The sequence below is a fragment of the Vicia villosa genome, unplaced genomic scaffold, assembly GCF_029867415.1.
Source record: "Vicia villosa cultivar HV-30 ecotype Madison, WI unplaced genomic scaffold, Vvil1.0 ctg.002473F_1_1, whole genome shotgun sequence".
Classification (NCBI taxonomy): Eukaryota; Viridiplantae; Streptophyta; class Magnoliopsida; order Fabales; family Fabaceae; genus Vicia; species Vicia villosa.
The window spans coordinates 231,021-237,511 of NW_026705938.1; the positions used below are offsets into that span (position 1 = coordinate 231,021).

General features: G+C 35.5%; 1 long non-coding RNA gene across 1 annotated transcript; it reads left to right on the plus strand.

Moving 5' to 3' along the window:
• The first annotated feature begins 1,184 nt into the window (after positions 1 to 1,184).
• Positions 1,185 to 3,015, plus strand: LOC131638899 (uncharacterized). Its single transcript, XR_009294795.1, has 4 exons — positions 1,185 to 1,659; positions 1,745 to 1,856; positions 2,167 to 2,275; positions 2,358 to 3,015. It is a non-coding gene; the product is annotated as an uncharacterized LOC131638899 (long non-coding RNA).
• Positions 3,016 to 6,491: the final 3,476 nt, after the last annotated feature.

A 6,491-nucleotide genomic window follows, 5' to 3' on the forward strand; every position in this document is an offset into this window, starting at 1 on the left:
CTACGTGGAGGCCCCTGTTTTATTTACAAAACATGGTTGACTGTTTTATTTACAGACGCGTCGTTTGAAAAACTGTTTGAAAGTTTGTTATTTTGAAGAAGTTTTATTGTTTAAAAAAAATGTACAAAAGGAAAAGAAATGGGACTTACACTCTCTAATATTCGAGAGGCCCCACTTCGTTTTTGAAAATCAATTGATCAATCCAAAAAGATTTAATCAATAGTTTCTTTTGAAATTAAAAAGAGATGGTTTATCGTTTTGAAAAGCTGTGATTACAGTTGACTGAAAATGAAGTTGAATTAATGAAAACAGGCAGGTAATTCTTTTGCAGTTATGGAGTTTTAGGCTTACCTCGAAGAATGAGAAAATTGGATTTCTGAGTTTGAGGTGTTACTGTGATCCTCAAGTGATGTGCTTGGAATAAATTGGGATCTCAACAGATATTAAGCATCCATACCAGCATAAAAGAATGTTTGAATAAGCTCACAACTTTCAGCATTCCATGATCATCCAGTAATTGTTTATGGAATTCTACTGCAAATGGAAGACCAAACAAACAGACAAAACAGAGAACAACAGAGAAAAAATCTCGAAGTCTCGGATGAAATTAGAAAATTCAAGTGAAACGTGCAACAGTAATCAATTAGAAATTTAAATGATTAACTACACAAAATAATATGAAAATATTAATGCTAAAAGAAAAGATATTTTTTTGTGATTTTTTGCGAAAGAAGAAAATAATTAGAAAAAATATAAAACTATTATGCATCTAATATATTTTTTGTTGTTTTTTATGAGAAGAAAAATAATTAGAAACATAAATAAAATATGTATCTAATATATATTTTTTGGAGTTTTTTAATAAGGATTAGAAAAGAAAATAAAATCCTATATTAAATTAAAATACTAAATCTCATTAAAATAATTATAGAAAAGATTAAAAGAGAATTAGTAAAAAAACTTAATTGAATGGGCCAGGGGGTGTTGAAAAACAAATTGGGGGTGCAGCCCAAAATTGACTTAAGCTGGAAATAATTTTAAAAAAAAAAAAAAGGGCCGGACCGGGTCGGGTCAGTGTGACTCGGATCCGCCCTTGCTTATAAACACAAGGATGAGTTGGAAAAACCCTAACAATCAAAAGAGAGGCAACGCCTCTATTCATCTTTCTCACTCGTTCTTACGAGTTTTTTTCTTTTCTTCTAGAAAACACAAAAACCTGCAAGATGAAACTTCATCCTCTCGGGGTCTCTCGCTCTCACTCTCGTTTGCTCTCTGCTCGCGGTATCTCTCTCTCTCAACGTGAACAACAACAGTGATTCTCGGCGGCCTCCCTCTCTCGATTTGCTAACCGGTGAACAATAACAACGAAGCTTCTCAAATTCGTGTGCTCTCTTTCGTTCTTTTGCTCTCGGCTCTCTCTTGATGAACAACACTAAGAAAAACGCTCAGCCACTCTCTCTTTCTCGCGAAAACAGTGACTCTCTCTTGGTTTAGTGACAAACAACAACAACCGAAACCTTCTCTCGGTTTGCTCTTCTTACGGCAACAACACTCATTTTCTCTCTCGATCTCTCTTCACTCGAGGTGGACAATAATGGAGGAGCACGGAATTCTTCCTCTCGATTCACTCTCTTTGCTATCGGTCTCTCATGGCTTGAGGTAACACAAATAAATTTCTTGCCATTCTGTTTTTCTTATGTCACAGTATAGCAACAAATTTATGTTTCCTTATTTTTGGTTTCAGACAACATACCAGAATGAATGATATTTTCAGTAGCAATTGGAAGCAAAACTGAGAGTGGAGATGAAATCGACTTACCTGCGGCAAAGAGGTTTTTGCCGGATTTTTTGTTGAGGTATGTATCGATTCTTTGAGCTTCTGGAAATCAAATTGTTGCTGCTACTGGACTTTGTTTTGAACTATTGTTGTTGAGCAATTCAGAACCTGTGATGAACTGTTGATATTGCTGAATTTTTGTGTTGAATTATTGCTGTTACAACGTCGAATCCGCTTGCAAATTATTTGTTGATGTGAATTTGATTTAATGATGAACAAACTTTGAATTATTGTTTGCTGCTGAATTTTTGGATCATTGTTATTGCAACTGTGGCTGTTTTTTCCGCTTACAGCAACAATAATTCAGCCTCTATGTTTTCGATTTTCAGCTATGCACAAGAATAACATATTTGCAGCAATGATTAAACAATAATATTGAGAGTGAAAGTGTGGATGACTTACCTACGGCGAGGAGGTTTTCGCCGGTTTATTGTTGAGGTACACCTTGAACTCTTTATTGTTACTAACAACCTTGAATTGTTACTAACAATTTCTCTAACAACTTTGCTTTTTATTGTAGGCTTTTGATGAAGGTGATGCCATAACACCTCTCTTTGAACTTTTCTTCAAGACTTGAAGATGGACTTCAAGTTGGAACTCTCCACACCAAGGTATGAAGACTTTCTTCTTCACTCTCTTTCAAGAAACTTTGTAACTAGAAACTCTTATTTTTCAAGTAGTTTTCTTTGGTTTGAAGAATTGCTTCTTCTTGCCAAGAAACTTGAAAACTATAAGAGAAAAGAGAGAAGTGAGAAAGCAAGTAGTTTTAGTTGCTTTGGTGTGATTTGCAATGAAGTGAAGCCTTCTATTTATAGGAAAAGTTAAGGATGTGTTTGGCATTTGGTAAACTTGATTGGCAAGTTTCAATCATTGCAAGATAAGAAAAAGAATAAGAATATTCTTTATGAGATTTTTCTCTTGCAAGTGGACATGAAATATCTTTGATTCCTTTTTGAATTATTTCTTTTTTTTTGAATTATTTCCTTTGTTGGATTTTTGCTAATCTCACCCCTCTTTTTGTTTCTTTTTTTTCATGTGACATGAGTATTCTTTGAAGAAAGAATGAAGAAACTTGAATTCCAAGAATGGAGATTTGAAGATTGAAGAAAGTCTTCAAGAATGTCTTTGTAGTTTTTTTTCTTTTTTCTTGTAATTTCCAATTCATTCCAACTTTAAAATTGTATGAACTTGTATTCTTGAAAGTGAATGGAATTTGAAAGTTCTAATAACTTTGAACCTTGAATTAGACTTAAAACAATGTAATCTTGAATTTGGACAAAGTCTCTATTTGTAACTCATTTGAAATTTGGAACTTGTTCATGTAAAGAAACTCCACTTGAAATGTTTGAATTTCTCTTAGAATCCTTGAATGGAATTGTATGAAACTTGAATATTTCTTGAATGAATTTCAAATGCAATTTCTATGTCTTGAATCAATTCTTGAATTCCTTTGAATGATCCTTTTTCAAAAGGAAATGGTGGAATATCCTTGAAGTAATGAAGTTTTGAATTTCAAGTCTTGGAATATATTCTTGCACCATGAATTTGAAATGATCTTGAATTAAAATCCTTGAACTCATGATCTTGGATCATTTTTGAAGTAATTTTCCAACAATGGACCAAACATGATATTTTCTTTGCAACTTTGATGAAATTCCCATGAATGATCAAATAATCCGTATAAATTAAATCTTCACCTTGAGTAATCCATGAGTTAAAAAAACCATGAAATAAATTCCAAGCAAGTCTCTTAAATCACACCAATTGGCAATGGCACATAAAAAGTGGAAAACCGCCATGAACACGAAATTATCTTGCAAAGAATGAGTGATTGAATGAAGAATCCTAATTTGGTCGATTCAAAGCTTTTGAGCTTATTGGAGGATATTTAACCATAGCTTGAGTTGTGGCACCATGTCCTGATTAAAAAGGCAGTTGTTCAGTGAATTAGGTCAAAAACCCTAATTGTCGACCAGATGAAATTGATGACTGTGGATTTTGAATTGAGATACAATTTCCATTGTATATTGTCATAGGGATTATTTGAGGATGATTGAAATCTTTGATTGACTTCCTGGGGATTTTTAGGGTTTCCCAAATGTGATCCCTGATTTTAGTCCCTGATAGTTCAAAACCCTAATTCTGATGATTTGAAATTTCACTGTTGATCAATCTTTGTGTAGGAGATGTTCTGAGCCAATGGATTGGGTCAAAATGATGCAATTGGGGTCTTGAGGTCATGTCCCAAGTCATTAGGTCAAATCCTGAGCAGAGGTCAGGAGTATGCTATCTTCAGTCAAAACCCTAATCTGGTTGGTTTAGTGCCTTTGAGCTTGCTGAAATGAATCTCTGAGGACCAAATGTTGATTGTTGATGAAGATAGTTCATTTGAGATGAAGGGAGAAAAAAACCCTAATTGATTGTTACTTGTACTGATGAGTGATTTCCTGATTAAATCCTGCTGAGCCACAAGTAGCAAACACAAGCTATACAATTTGTTAGAGATGCAAATGATGCATATGTTATGATATGAGGTGGTATCTTAGGTCAAAAATTGGGGTATGACACAAGCCTATACTATCATATAGAACATCCAACTAGCTTCCTAACACTTCGAACGGCGTACGAAACGGAGTTACGGATCAAAAGTTACAAGGTTTCAAAGTTTGGAAAAACAGAAAATGCTGTTGTCCCCTTCAGCTACGCTCAGCGGACCCTCACAAAGATTTTTCTGCAAAAGAACCTCCGCTCAGCGGACCCACCTCCGCTCAGCGGACCTGCGTAAACCCAGAAAAAACCAGAACGAACCAGAACGGTTCCAAACCCCTCATACTCACCAAAACCACTCCAAAACATCATTATAACACCAATACAACACATACAAACCATAGAAACAACCTAACATCAAACTTTTCATGGTTGATTCATCAATCTATCTCAAACCTAACTTTTTATTCAAACTCAATCAAGCCATGGAAAAGGAAAACAAACATGATCAATCACCATAACACAACAAGGATATCATTTAATCAGCATACAATCATTCTCAAACAAACTTAGATCAAACAAAGACCACACAAGAAAATTGTGGAAATTGGAACAAGAAGAACAAGAACAAGAACAAGAACAATACTATAAGAATCATACATCCAAGATAAATTAGATTCACCCCCTTACCTTGCTATTGTGACGATCGGCAATCGATTCGGTTGAGAATCCTCCACTTTCTCTTGTTTTTCCCCTTTGCTCTTCTTCTTCCTCTCTTCTCTTTCTTTCTCTTCTTTCTTTCCTTTCTGTTTTTCTTTCTTCTTTTCTTTTCTTATATTCTTTTCTATCTCCCCCTACTTCTCCAAAATATCTCAACAAAATATCTACTTTACGATCTAAACTCAATTGCTCAGAAAAACCCCAAAACGCAGAATATTACCTTAATAATATTTCCAGTACCAAAAATATGAAAACCTTCAATTAAATATTAGCCCGCCATTCCGAACTAATACCGACTGAAACGACTCCAAAAACGGTAAAATTCCAATAAACGTCACAAACGTCCAAATCAAGCATATACTTATTTTTCCGGGCGTTACAACTCTCCCCCACTTAGAAGATTTCCGTCCTCGGAAATATCCCAAACGCAAACAAACCTGGATACGCTCTCGCATCCGACTAACCAACTATCAAGCCACGGAAGCAACGACACAATCAGCACCAACAAAGAATCACTCTAGCTAAAAGCCAAACAACCAAAACACAACAACGACAACAAGATGCAATGCCCATACAATGCACTCATCGACTAACACCAAAACACAAGAAATAACCAAGACACAGACAACAACCCGGTCGCACAACATCCAAATAACCATGACAAGACATAGCAGTCAAACATGTAACCAAAACATCTGGTGGTCTTATAATTCCTACCACATCCATTGTCCACAATTTGAACTCAAACAATTCATACACATACGAACCGCGTCATTTCACGCTTCCGATGCGTACTCTGATTTCCCACAACAAACAGATTTACCAATTTCATAACCAACTTCCAACTCCTTCCAGTATTCACCAGAAACTCATTGTTCTCTCTTATCATACTCAACCTCTTAATATGATGTGTCAGCTTGCACACCAGACAAAAGTCTTTGTATTATCCAATCAAAGGCAAAAAGCTAATCCAAACACATCCTTGTTTCACAGCACAAGCCCTCATAGATCCTTAAGTGACCAAATCTGCCTCTCAGTCTGACCATCCGTTTAAGGACGAGACGCCAAACTCGACGCAACTTTGTACCCAAAGTACTTTGCGAACCTTCTCAAAATTTCAGAAATAAACCTCGGATCTCAATCTAAACAATACCTTTCGAAACACCATGCAAACAAACAAACCAACAAACAATTTTATCAACATACCACTCGCCAGTACTCCCATCGGTTAATCCATTCTTATCGAAATAACGTGAGCAGACTTCGTCAATATATCCACAATAACCCAAATCACCTCACAATTACTCGATGTCCTCGGAAAACCAGAAACAAAATCCATATAGAAATGCTATTCCACTTCTACTCAGGAATGGATAACATTTACATGAAACCAGACGACTCCTGACAAGTCAAACACAAATAAACAAAACCCTTCATATCCTTCTTC